A 14592-nucleotide genomic window follows, 5' to 3' on the forward strand; every position below is an offset into this window, starting at 1 on the left:
TCTAAAGCTACAATAATTAAAACAGCGTGTTCTTAGTGTGAAGATAGACAAATAGAAGAATGGAACAGAACAGAGTCTAAAAATGAACTCAAGGGCCAGAAGTAGCCAAGAAGAACAGATCTGGAAGACATTATCCCTCCAGATATCAAGATCTCTTTTAAAGATATGTGGTATTGATGCCACGAAAGGCAAGCTGACCAGTGGAACTAAACAAAGTCCAGAAACAGATTCGTACATATTGCCATCTGGTGTGTCTTTGTGCCTGTGTATTTCACAAAGGCTAAAGTAATGTCTTTAATAAATGGTGCAGCATCCAAAAGAACATAACTATATGTTTCCTTTTTTTTTTTTTTTTGAGACAGAGTCTCGCTCTGTTGCCCAGGCTGGAGTGCAGTGGCCGCATCTCAGCTCACTGCAAGCTCCGCCTCCCAGGTCTACGCCATTCTCCTGCCTCAGCCTCCCGAGTACCTGGGACTACAGGCGCCCGCCACCTCACCCGGCTAGTTTTTTGTATTTTTTTAGTAGAGACGGGGTTTCACCGTATTAGCCAGGCTGGTCTCGATCTCCTGACCTTGTGATCCGCCCGTCTCGGCCTCCCAAAGTGCTGGGATTACAGGCTTGAGCCACCGCGCCCGGCCTATGTTTCCATTTTATATGAAGTTCAAAAATAGACAACAGAATAGTGTTACCTGGGGGATGCCTCTGGTAGGGTGGGGGTGTTGCCTGGGAAGGAGCATGAGAGAATCTTCAGGGGTCCTGGAAATATTCCATATCTTGATTTGGTTGGTGGTACACTGTTGTATATACTATACGCATATTTGTATGTGTGTGTATAAAATGTCATTGAGCTCCACATTTAAGATATTTTGGACTTTATTATATGTATACTAACCTTAATAAAACTAAAAAAATCCTCACTCAAGCTGAGTGAAAATTTTTTTAATTAAAATGAAAACAAATGGTGCTATTTCATTTAGAAATGGAAACCAGGCACATTATCTTACACAGTATTTCAAAAACTACCATCACCTAGTGAATATAGCAAAAGACTGTATATGGCTTCAAAGCCACACAGTGCACCTAGATTCTCTAAAATTGCCAGCAATTACAAGGTGATAGATACGAGCCACATGGGATTAAGATGGGGATTCACTCATTCCATATTTTGGAGCCACAAAGTTGTATCTGCTGCCTAGGTTTGGACCAAATGCAATTAATGTATCTAACAAAAAATCCTAATATTTATTCAGCTTCATCCACAGCCTCCAAAAATGGTTTTAGTAAAAGACCAAATAAATTACTGTTAAAAAAAAAAATTTTTTTTTCGGGTCTGGTCGTGGTGGCTCACGCCTGTAATCCCAGCACTTTGGGAGGCCGAGGCGGGCGGATCACGAGGTCAGGAGATCGAGACCATCCTGGCGAACACGGTGAAACCCCGTCTCTACTGAAAATACAAAAAAAATTAGCCAGCTAATGTGGCGGCGCCTGTGGTCCCAGCTTCTGGGGAGGCTGAGGCAGGAGAACGGCGGGAACCCGGGGGGCGGAGCTTGCAGTGAGCCGAGATCGCGCCACTCACTCCAGCCTGGGCCACAGAGCGAGACTCCGTCTCAAAAAATAAAAATAAAATAAATAAAATACACTTCCGGGCTGGGTGTGGTGGCTCACACCTATAACTGCAGAACTCAAGGGGAGTGAGTCAGGCTGGCCCACACGGTGAAACCCCGTCTCTACTAAAAATACAAAAAACTAGCCGGGCGAGGCGGCGGCGCCTGTGGTTCCAGCTCCTCGGGAGGCTGAGGCAGGAGAATGGCGGGAACCCGGGGGCGGAGCTTGCAGTGAGCCGAGATCGCGCCACTCACTCCAGCCTGGGCCACAGAGCGAGACTCCGTCTCAAAAAAAAAAGAATAAATAGCCGGGTGTGGTGGGTCATGCCCGTGATCTCAGCTACCCGGGAGGCTGAGGCAGGAGAATTGCTTGAACCCGGGAGGCGGAGGCTGCGGTGAACCCAGATGGCGCCGTTGCGCTCCAGCCTGGGTGACGGAGGGAGACTGTCTCCAAACAAAAACCTGCCAACAAGAACTGCCCCACCCCGCCGCACGGATGTGTGGTAGGCCTTCCGATGAACTCTCACGGCACTTAACTAGTCAGTCATCAGTGTATTGACATTAAGCCCAAGGCTTCCTTTTTCACCCTCTCTCCTAGACTGGATCTGGGCCCTTTAGATAGTTTTCCTTTGCCAGCTGACACGTGTTAGGCTTTGTCTGCCGGGGAGTGGAGAGACGCTGAAGGAGAACGGGCCTCCCGGGAAGCGCACAGGGGAACATGCTGGGCTGACTCCAGTGACCAGCGGCGTCCCCCAGCACGTCTGTGGCAGAGAACCAGCCGTCAGACATCTCCCCTACACCCAGAGGCAATAGAGTAGATTGAACGGGGGCCTCCCAAAAATGTGTCTGCCTGGAACCCGTGAAAGTGACCTTCTGGCCGGGCGCGGTGGCTCACGCCTGTAATCCCAGCACTTTGGGAGGCCGAGACGGGCGGATTACGAGGTCAGGAGATGGAGACCATCCTGGCTAACACGGTGAAACCCCGTCTCTACTAAAAAATACAAAAAAAACTAGCCGGGCGTGGTGGCAGCGCCTGCAGTCCCAGCTACTCGGGAGGCTGAGGCAGGAGAATGGCGTAAACCCGGGAGGCGGAGCTTGCAGTGAGCTGAGATCCGGCCACTGCACTCCAGCCTGGGCGACAGAGCGAGACTCTGTCTCAAAAAAAAAAAAAAAAAAAAAAAAAAAGTGACCTTCTATGAAAAAAGGGTATTTGCAGATTGAGCTACAGATCCTAAGATCAGATCATCCTGGATGATCAGGGTGAGCCCTAAATCCAATGACAACTGTCCTTCTAGGAGAAGGGCAGAGAGAGATTCGAGACAGGAAAGGGCCATATGAAGATGGAGGCAGAAGTTAGTCACTCAGCCACGGGGAACACCTGGAGCACCCAGCAGCTGGAAGAGGCAATGAAGGCTCGTCCCTGAACCCTTCCGAGGGAGCAGAGCCCTGCAGACGCCTTGGTTTTGGACTTCTGGCCTCTAGAACTGACTGAGGATGAATGGTGTTTTAATCCACCAAGTCCATGGTCATTTGCTATGGCAGCCAGCTGTACAAGGTTTCCAGCTAGTTCCACAAATGCATCCCCACAGGGAGGGTCTCCATGCAGTGGGCTAGAGGCATGCCTTCTCTAAGGAGGTCTAGGGCTCCTTAGAGCTTCATCCCTCAGCTTCTCAATGAAAAAAAATCCTTCGGCTTCTCAGTGAAAAAACTTTTGAACTGAAGTACCTTAAAATTAAGGATTTCTGTTCAGCAAATGACAGCATTAAGAGAAAGGGTGAACTGCGGAGTAGAAGTTTTGCAATGAATACATCCCAAAAAGACTCAGACCCAAAACAAAGAATGCCTACAAGTCAGTATGAGAAAGATAGCTTAATAGGAAAATGGGCAAGATATTTTTGAGTAGGCATTTTGTGAAGAGGATATCTAAATGGCCAGTAAGCACGTGAACCTTACCCTCATTAGTCACTAGAGAATATGCCAGTTACACCTATAATAAGATATTACCTCACCCCACCAGAGTGGCCGAAACGGGGAGTAGCTATGGGTCTTACACCTGCAGGGTGAATGAATCTTGACTGGGGGAGCGAGGAGTGTAACTGGGCCCTTTGAGATTTCAGCACCCTGCATTTTTCGTGGCTGAAACCATGAACATTCTGATCAGGCCCTTGCCTACTTGCACATGTTAACTGCCTGCTTTCTGCCAATATCTCTTGGTCCCTCAATATAATGATAAACTGCGGATGTGCTGTTTCTTCGTCAAGAGGAGGAGATAATTTCAAGGTCACAAAACATTTTTGCAGAGGGAATAGATGCCATTAAGGATGTCACAACCGGCTGCTGACGTCTAGAAGCACCAGTGTCTCAGTGTTTGGCCCCAGCTGTTCATGGGGTACACAGGTCTGAGTTTGGGGTTCTACAGTAGAAGTACAATCCTAGCAAATCAAGCCACACTAAACCATTCCAGAGGACAAAGGGTGGCATAAAAATCTGTTGGAAGGGAAGTTACCAGAGAGTGACAGATATACACTTTACCACATTGTTAAGATAAATATCACAATTTTGCCTTGATTAGTTTTGGAAGGAAGAATAAATAATGGATAAAGGAAGATGAAAACTAGGTGACTCTGATCAGGATTCTAAAAATGATTCATGTGTGTTTTGTTGTTGTTGTTTTAGAGCAAGGATCTCACTCTGTCTCCCAGGCTGGGGTAGAGTGGTGCGATCATAGCTTACTGCAGACTCCAACTCTTGGGTTCAAGAAAGCCTCCCGTCTCAGCCTCCAGAACTGGGACTACAGGCATGCATCACGCCCGGCTAATTTTTAAATTTCTTTTGTAGAGACGGGGTCTCACTATGTTGCCCAGGCCAGTCTCAAACTCCTGGCTTCAAGTGATCCTCCTGCCTTGGCCTCCCAAAGCATTGGGATTACAGGTACGTGCCACCATGCCAGACCCTAAAATGATTAGTTCTTGAGTACTTTGTTAGAACCATATTCCTTTGTATGTGTTAGATGATTCTCAAGTCTCCTTAGTTATTGAAATCTAGGGCTTTTTATTTATTTTGATAATTTTGAGTCTGCATCCGTCACTGTCCCAGAGGATGTACAGTTGTGAAACAGTTGGCACACTAAAAAAGGTAATTAGAGAGTTTAAGGACAGAACGATTCACAGAGTTGTGAACAAGATTAGAATAAATCAGTAAAGCAGGACAAAACACTCAGGGTTAGCAACTGTGCAGAAATTCTACCAATCCATGGGTCTGAAGGTGCAAGGGACAGGGGCAGTTACCAAAACCCAGAGAGAGGGCAGGAGAGGGCTGCCAGATGGGCACTGTGGCTTTCTTTGGAGGAGCACAGCCACAGCAGGCCCATGACTTCGGCAGGAACACACACCTTATTCCTTTCCTACTGCTGCTGTGACAAACGGCCACAAGGAGTCCAGGCGCCCTGGCTCATATTCAACTAGTATGAGGGCTCATAGAAGTGAAACAGTGTTGAAGCAATGAAAGCTTCTCCAGCTCAGCTTATCACATCTGAATTCAAGACCTTGTCTACAGGCCAGGCGCAGTGGCTCACGCCTGTAATCCCAACACTTTGGGTGGCCGAGGCGAGTGGATAACCTGAGGTCAGGAGTTTGAGACCAGCCTGGCCAACATGGTGAAACCCCATCCTACTAAAAATACAAAAATTAGCTGGGCTTGGTGATGCGCCCCTGTAATTCCAGCTACCCGGGAGGTTGAGGCAGGAGAATCGCATGAACCCGGGAGACGGAGGTCGCAGTGAGCCGAGATCATGCCACTGTACTCCAGCCTGGGCAACAAGAGCAAAACTCCATCTCAAAAAAAAAAAGACCTTTGTATAAAACTGTCTTCTTTCCCTGTTTTCCCTATCACAGCTAATGGCATCACTTATTCAACCAAGCTACAAACCTGGAAGTCATCTTCAACATCTCTCTATCCTTTATCTTCTGTATCTAATGGGTCGCTGGTTCTATTGCGTCTTGCCTCCTAAATCTCTCAAATCAATGCTCTGCTCTCTGTCTCCCCCTGCTGCTGCCTTAATAAAGATTTTCTCCTCTTGCTGTCTCCTGCTGTATCCCGATGCTCGAACTTCCCTTAGGTACCACCGTTGGGTACCAGTGTGGTGCCTCAGTATGGTGCCTGATTATGATGATGGAAAGTCAATGTGATTGCAAAAATAACAGTGAATCTTTGTTGGACGTTCTATTGTTTCCAAATTTCCTATTACATAAAAATACATAATATCTTTTGCAGACATAATTCCTCCCTTCTTTTTTTTTTTCTTAGATGGAGTTTCGCTCTTGTTGCCCAGGCTGGAGTGCAATGGTGCGATCTCAGCTCACTGCAACCCTCGTCTCCCAGGTTCAAGCGATTCTCCTGCTTCTGCCTCCTGAGTAGCTGGGGTTACAGGCATGCGCCACCACGCCTGGCTAACTTTGTGTTTTTAGTAGAGACAGGGTTTCTCCATGTTGGTCAGAATGGTCTCGAACTCCCGACCTCAGGTGATCCACCCGCCTCAGCCTCCCAAAGTGCTGGGACTACAGGTGTGAGCCACTGCGCCTGGCCCACCTCCCTTCTTTTTAAGAATTTTTTCCTTTGGATAAATACCCAGAAGTGTAATTATTGGTCCAAAAGGTTATTATCTCCATTTGAGTTTGTCTAGAAGCAAACCCTGAGATGGAGATTTGAGCACGTGTCCTACATGGGAGGTGATGCCAGGAAACACTAGTAAGGGAGAGGGGAAGGGAAACGGAAAAGAAGAAAGCCAATGGCATGTTTATTAACAACCAGTTAGCACTGTGGGCAACAGGAGGGCTTCCAGCATGCTGGGAAACTCTCGGGGGCAGTAAAGAACATATTGTCAAAGTTTCCAAACCAAAGGGCAAGGAAACTCAGTTTTAGCCACAAACTCCCCACCTGTCATGGTTTGAAGACTGTTTCTAGAGCTAGTTAGCTCTCTGGCACTCCTACTTTGCCCTGTGTGTAATCTGAGCTTGTTTCCATGGCCAGAAAAAAAATTAAAGCAGAAAATAGCCTCTGGGTGTAGAAGTACGTGCTGAAGGTATTCGGGAAAGGTGCTTAAAGCACCTGCTGCCCTTTTTTTTTCTTTTGAGACAGGGTCTTGCTCTGTCACCTAGGCTGGAGTGCAGTGGTACAATCTCAGCTCACTCTTGGGCTCAAGTAATCCTCCCACCTCAGCCCCCTGAGTAGCTGGAACCACAGGCGTGTGCCACCATGACCAGTTAATTTTTGTATTTTTTGTAGAGAGGGGGTCTTGCTGTGTTGCCCAGGCTGTTCTTGAACTCCTGGACTCAAGTGATCCACCTGCCTTGACCTCCCACAGTGCTGGGACTACAGGTGTGAGCCACTGTGCCCAGCCAGATATTTTTATAGCTTTTGAAATCCACTGTTAAATTGCTGTATGAAAGAATAGAACCAACGTAATGCTATAGGCAGCAATTTAGAACTATATGTTTGCCCACATCCCTATTAACCCTGGTAGTTGCAATTTTCTTAACAGAATGTCAAATGTACTTCACTGTTTTTTTCTTTTGCTTTCTTTTTTAAAATAAAAAAAAGTAATAGAGTCCTACTATATTGCCCAGGCTGGTCTTGAATTCCTGGGCTCAAGCCACACTCCCGCCTTGCCCTCCCCAAGTGCTGGCATTAAAGGCATGAGCCACTGCACTTGGCCTGGTTTCTTTTTATCCACAGCTACTTCCCACTTCTTACTATTTTATGCTTAAGTACATATCAGGCTGTTTCTAAAATGAAATACTATCGTGTTAATAAAAAACACAAAAGAATTGATGTTGTTGCAAAAACATACTTTCTCCCGGGTGAAACAGAGTTCAGACAGTTTTAAGTAACATTTCTTTGGCTAGAAAAATTTACATGAAGTATATTGTATATTCTTGTTATGAGGAGACACATTCAAATCTCTGAATCTTAATGAATTCACAGCCATATGAATCATCATCTCTGAGCACCTTTCCCTTTCTGCTCTGGGGCTTCTCTGATGCTGTAACTTGCAACACCTAAACGAACACACCAGTCATTCAAACATTCTTAACTCAGATGTGCACAGGAGTTAGCACCAGTGGTGTCTCACTCTTCACCGATGTGGATTTCCCCTTTCACACCCCAGGCAGGCAATTATTTGATGTTGTTCTGTTTTGCTTTTGTTTTGTTTTGTTTTGAAACAAGGTCTTGCTCTGTTGCCCAGGCTGGAGGGCAATGGTGTGATCATGGCTCACTGCAGCCTTGACCTTCCGGGCTCAAGTGATCCTCCTGCCTCAGCCTCCTGAGTAGCTGGGACTACAGGTGCATGCCAACATGTCCAGCTAATTTAATACAAGTTTTTTTTGTAGAGATAAGGTCTCACTATGTTGCCCAGGCTGGTCTTGAAGTCATGAACTCAAGGGATCTTCCTGCCACGGCCTCCCAAAGTGCTGGGATTATAGATGTGAGCCACTGCACCGAGCCTCCAGGTGGCCGATTCTCAGCTGCATTTCTTAAGGCTCCTTAGAAAGTCCCAGTGGGGGCCAGGTGTGGTGACTCACGCCTGTAATCCCAGCACTTTGGGAGGTCAAGGCAGGTGGATCAGCTAAGGTCAGGAGTTAGAGGCCAGCTTGACCAACATGGTGAAATCCCGTCTCTACTAAAAATACAAAAATTAGCTGAGTGTGGTGTTGGGCACCTGTAATCCCAGCGACTTAGGAGGCTGAGGCAGGAGAATCACTTGAACCCAGGAGGCGGAGGTTGCAGTGAGCCAAGATCGTGCCATTGCACTCCAGCCTGGGCAACAGATGAGACTCTGTCTTAAAAAAAAAAAGAAAAAAGAAAGAAAGTCGCGGTGTGAACAAGCATCATTTGTGCCTGGCGATGGACATGAAAAGGCTTTCTTATGTTTGCTTTTCCTCCTCACCCGTTCATCCCCCTTCCCTGCACTGCTGCGCTCTAGAAGCACTTTCCCAAATAAAGTCCTTGCATACAAGCCTTGCTCTCAGAGTCTGCTTTCCGGGAACTCAGGCTAAGGTAATTAGTCACAGACATGGGCCTAGGAAGCAGATTCTCAGGATGGGATTTTGGAGCTGGGAAACACAGAGCTAAGAAACACAGGCTGGAGTGAGTGGCATCTGGCAACATCACGATTGCTAAGGATCTCACATTGGTGGCTTGGGATGAGGTGCAGGGGGAAGGTAAAGCACTGGGCTGTGTGGCAGCTCTGGCACCTAAGTGGTATTGGGGCGAGGGGAACTATAACGATTTTGGAGATTCCTGGTCTTTGTTAAATGCTCAGGAAGTCTTGAAAAAAAAAAGTGAAACAGGTTTCCGCCCGCAACTGTCAGCTTGAGGCAGGTGTGGAAGCAAAGGGGCTCCGTAACAACATTCAAGGAGACGCTCATCTTACTCATAGAGTGTGTGGATGAAAGTCAGGCACAGCACTGTGTTATTAGGAAAACAGAGATGAACGCACAGTCACAAGTGGTCTTGTCCTCAAATCATTGACTTGAGAAATACCTGGGTGGAATTAGACCAGCCTGAGAACCTTGCAACCCCAAGTTTTTTGGCTTCCCTGGGCCAGCGGATGCGCACCCCCATTTTTACTAGATTCACAGAAGCCCTCACATGAGAAAGCATCTCAAACAATGCTGTGCTTCTCGAGAGCACCCCCTGCCACCACTTGTGACCTCTATACTGAGAAGCAGGGTCTGATCCCGACACAGCTTGGGCAGGAAACACAGTCCAAACTCCAGGCAGAAATCCTATGTATCCAAAGAATTGTAAGACCTGGCTAATGTGGACCAACGGGAAGAAGAGGAAAATGGGCAATTATAAGGCTTAAGGTGTTGGGCCAAGAAAGAGGCAAATATAAGGATGAGTAGAGGAGGATTTATTGATATAGGAATATACTCCTTGCTTTGGGAGTCCCAGTGAGGGCATCTGAACCCTCTTCTCATCCACTGCTCGGATAGTTTCCTGAAGCTTGGGCAGGATGATGCCCTACAATGAATGAGGTGAGGATGCTTTAGTTTCCTTGGCAGAATACTAGAAGAGCTCAGGGAAATTAGACATTAGAATAGGTTGAGTGTGTGGGATCACAGAACCCACTTCCTGGCTGTGCCCTTGGGGAAAACTCAGAGGAGACTCCCTTCATAAAGTGCAAAGACCTACTGGAGAGGGAGGCCTGACCATCTTTGAGAAGCTTGGTAGGAAGTGTGCTTTGTAGGCCAGAGCCAGCCAGTGGAAGACGCTGCCAATGGATGCCAGGTATCAATGGGCATGATGGGATTCTGAAATCACAGAGGGGAGGCAACAGCAGAAGGGAAATGAAGTTACTGTCATGGGCAGCAAGGCCAGCATGGCAGTTAAGCTGCTGTGACCTGCTAGGATCTGTGGGCTCCGTTCCAGGGGCTGAGATGGGTGAACAACAATTAGGTTGTGACTTGACTTGGACAATTTGGAAAAAAAAAAAAAGAGGTGCTGGGAAGCTGAAGTTTGAAATTAGGCACTGCAATGGAAAATCACAATCCTTCGTTCAATTTCCAAAGCTAGATCTGTCCGTTCACAGATCTAATGCACACTGATTGAAGGGAAGCCTGCCAGTTCTCTGTAATGAAAGACTCTGCGCCACCACTAAAAGTACAGATGAAAAATATTACCCTAGTCCTTCACCAATAGAACCTACAGCCGCCCAGCAGCCCAGTGGTGCCAAGGAAATGGATAGAAAATCCGAGTTGAAACTTCAGATACCGTGGGACCTGAAATCCCATTTTGTTCCTCCAGTTATACTCAGGACTTTTGAAGGGCAGATGATACATGGACTTCTGACCCAAGGATACCCTGCGGTGGGTTCACTGGGTCCAGGAACATAGCCTGTCATTATTTTCTCAGCTCCCACATGTATAATTAGGATAGATAGATACCTAGTAGTTGACAGAAATCTTACAATGATTTCTTGACGTGTAGACATTGGGAGAAGACACAGGGGAGAAGTCCCTGAAAAATCAGAAGCAATGCTAGAAGGAATTGCAGAGATTAGCACCACCAGAAGCAACTTCAGAGGTGGAGGGTGGCGGTCCCCTTCAATTTACCTAAGTGGTGCTTACAAAAATTACATGGATTGTGGCAGATACGGGTGGACTACTGTAACCCTAACTAAATGGAGCCCTGCTGGGCGCGGTGGCTCACACCTGTAATCCCAGCACTTTGGGAGGTTGAGGCGGGCGGATCACCTGAGGTCAGGAGTTTGAGACCAGCCTGGCCATCACGGTGAAACCCCGTCTCTACTAAAAATACAAAAATTAGCTGGGTGTGGTCGTGCGCACCTGTAGTCCCAGCTACTCTGAAGTTTGAGGTAGGAGAATTACTTGAACCTGGGAGACAGAGGTTGCAGTGAGCAGAGATCACACCACTGCACTCCAGCCTGGGTGACAGACTGAGACCCTGTCTCAAAAATAAATAAATGAATGAATAAATAGGCTGGGCGCGGTGGCTCATGCCTGTAACCCCAGCACTTTGGGAGGCCGAGGCGGGTGGATCACGAGGTCAGGAGTTTGAGACCAGCCTGACCAACATAATAAAAACCCATCTCTACTAAAAATACAAAAATTAGCCAGGCACGGTGGTGCACACCTGTAGTCCCAGCTGCTCAGGAGGCTGAGGTAGGAGAATCACTTGAACCTGGGAGGCAGAGGTTGTGGTGAGCCGAGATCAAGCCACTGCACTCCAGCCTGGACAACAGAGCGAGACTCCATCTCAAAAAAAAAATAAATAAATAAATAAATAAAGCCCCAATCATAGGTGGTATGGACTGTAGTATGGACTGAACATTGTGGTATGTGGTATGAACAATCAACATAGTTTCCAAAGCTTGTTGTGTGACGTGGCTACTGAACCATTAATATCATACTTCTCAATATCCGCCTATAAAGAAGATCAAAATAGTTAGTTTTTACTTGGAATTAACAGCATTCATCACACTCACTGTCTTGCCCCAGAACCTCTACTTTCTGTCACAACATAGCCCACCCAGGTCTTGATCTTCTTGGAATCTGCAGAATGTCACATCAGCCCACTGTTTGAGGTTGTCATGTTAACTGGACCTGGTAAGCAGGAAGTCGCAAGTCCTCTGGCTGCCTTGGTAGGAAGTGTGCATCAGAGTGTAGGAGGTACACTGTAAATATTAAGACATCCAGGCCGGGCGCGGTGGCTCACTCCTGTAATCCCAGTACTTTGGGAGGCCAAGGTGGGCAGATCACCTGAGGTCAGGAGTTCGCGACCAGCCTGACCAACATGGAGAAACCCCGTCTCTACTAAAAATATAAAATTAGCCAGGTGTGGTGGTGCATGCGTATAATCTCAGCTACTTGGGAGGCTGAGGCAGGAGAATCGCTTGAACCCGGAAGGCGGAGGTTGTGGTGAGCTGAGATGGCGCCATTGCACTCTAGCCTGGGCAACAAAAGTAAAACTCTGTCTTAAAAAAGGAAAAGAAAAAGAAAAAAGAAATCCATCTAGTTGGGTGTTGTGGTGCACACATGTAATCTCAACTACTCAGGAGGCTGAAGCAGGAGGATCCCTTGAGCCTAGCAAATGGAGGCTGCAGTGTGCCATATTGTACCACTGCCCTCCATCCTGAATGACAGAGTGGGACCCTGTCTTAGAAAAGAAAAGAAGAGAAGAGAAGAGAAGAGAAGAGAAGAGAAGAGAAAAGAAAAGAAGACCGGGCACGGTGGCTCAAGCCTGTAATCCCAGCACTTTGGGAGGCCCAGACGGGTGGATCACGAGGTCGGGAGATCGAGACCATCCTGGCTAACACGGTGAAACCCCGTCTCTACTAAAAAGTACAAAAAACTAGCCGGGTGAGGTGGCGGATGCCTGTGGTCCCAGCTACTCGGGAGGCTGAGGCAGGAGAATGCCGTAAATCTGGGAGGCGGAGCTTGTGGTGAGCTGAGATCTGGCCACTGCACTCCAGCCTGGGCGACAGAGTGAGACTCCGTCTCAAAAAAAAAAAAAAAAAAAAAAAAAAAAGCCGAGCATGAGATTGTGCACCTATAGTCCCAGCCACTTGGGAGGCTGAGGCACGAGGGTTGCTTTAGCCCAGGAGGTCGAGTCTGCAGTGAGCCATGACCATGCCACTGTACACCAGCCTGGGCGAGACTCTATATCTAAAAATTTAAATTTAAATTTAAAAGATGTTGTGATAAGCTAAGGTTAATTTATTATTGTTGTTGTTATTTTGAGACATGATCTCACTCTGGCACTTAGGCTGGAGTGCAGTGGTGCAATCACAGCTTACTGCAGCTTTGACCTCCCCGGTTTAAGATATCCTCCCTCCTCAACCTCCTGAGTGATTGAAGCTACAGGCATGCCCCACCAAGCATAGCTAATTTTTTAGGTTTTTTTTTTTTTTTTAGAGACAGGGTCTCCCTATATCGCCCAGGCTGTGTTGAACTCTTGGCCTCAAGTAATCCTCTTGCCTCAGCCTCCCAAAGTGCTGGGATTATAGGTATAAGCCGCCACACATGGCCTAGGCTTGTGTTTTAGTAGTTTCATTTAAATGTCCTGCTGCAATGTATTTATTCAATCCCCTGTTGTTGGACATTTAGATTGTTTCCAACTTTTCACTATTAGAATAACAGTACAGGGCCGGGTGCTCACGCCTGTAATCCCAGCACTTTGAGAGGCCAAGGTGGGCAGATCACTTGAGACCAGGACTTGGAGACCAGCCTGGCCAAGATGGGGTAACTCCGTCTCTACTAAAAATATAAAAATCAGCCAGGTATGGTGGCACGGGCTTGTAATCCCAGCTACTGGGGAAGTGGGGGCATGAGAATCGCTTGAACCCATGAGGTGGATGTTGCAGTGAGCTGAGATTGCACCACTGCACTCCAGCCTGAGCGACAGGCGAGACTCTGTCTCAAAAAATATACAAAACCACCCCCTCAAAAATAAATAAATAACAGTACAATTAAGAGCATTTGGATACCCGTTGTCCAGTTTCCTTACAGAGACACCGGACCCATCCCCTTCCAATCAGCAGTGCGCTCTGTGTGACTAGGGCAACCGAGTCTGGAAATACAAGTCAGCCTTGAACACCAGGGCCACTCCTGGTATGCAGCATCCTGGACAAATGCACACAGCTTGTTCTAATACAAATGTGTACACAACTTGTTTTTAAAATGTATTGCAACATTCATAGGCCCACATGATATATATAGATTTATTGATAAATTATGATGAATTTAGAATAATAGAGAGATAAGAGGGATTTCTGTATTTTACCATCCAGCCAATGCACATGAAGGTTCTCTGTAGTATCCAGGCACCATCGCTTCTTGCTCTTTTTTGTCAAGTGCCTCTCCCGGCTAAAGTCGTATCTCCAGGAGGAAAAGGTAGCAAAGCTATCAGCACTGCCCATGCTGTGGCTCTCAGGAACTCGTCTGTGCTGGAGCAGTGTCGACCTTCCTGTCTCTGCAGCTGCCTGGGACTTAGACCCCACTGGTGGCGTCCCCACTCATGAGGCTGCAGCGTCGCTTGCTGCCGTGCATGCTGGCTTCTGCTGATGCTCTCAAAGCTGCTTCTGGGCTTCCTTGATGATCACCAATGCCAGTCCTACCGGTAGGATGCAGGAGAATACAAAGGCTGGTGCCTCTTCTGGCCATTGTAAATTCACTACTTGGGATTTCATATCATGAAGGTAGAACAGAATCTTCCATCCATGTCTTTCCTTGAACTCTTTAGCATAATCACTGCAGTCTTAGAAGGTGATCTCTCTCCAGGTTGAGCCCAACCTGCTGTCCACACCCTGCCACCAGTGCAGTGGGGGGTAGCGAGGAGCCCACACCTTCCCAGCAAGCCAGAAACTCATCCTGAAGGACTTGAGCCTGACCAGGTAAAATGAGAGATGGTCACATTGACTGGAGGCAAGAGAGGACACCCACAGGTCCCATTAGCAGTGGATAGC

The 14592-nt window shown here is 47.3% G+C and overlaps 1 long non-coding RNA gene across 1 annotated transcript in view; it reads right to left on the reverse strand.

The window, feature by feature from the left end:
- Positions 1 to 13799: 13799 nt before the first annotated feature.
- Positions 13800 to 14592, reverse strand: part of LOC144336546 (uncharacterized) — a 35576-nt gene continuing 34783 nt past the window's right edge. The window contains exon 5 of the long non-coding RNA XR_013408429.1: positions 13800 to 14512. This is a non-coding gene — a long non-coding RNA (uncharacterized LOC144336546). The remainder of the gene's footprint in view (positions 14513 to 14592) is intronic.

This window comes from Macaca mulatta, chromosome 18 (assembly GCF_049350105.2).
Source record: "Macaca mulatta isolate MMU2019108-1 chromosome 18, T2T-MMU8v2.0, whole genome shotgun sequence".
NCBI lineage: Eukaryota > Metazoa > Chordata > Mammalia > Primates > Cercopithecidae > Macaca > Macaca mulatta.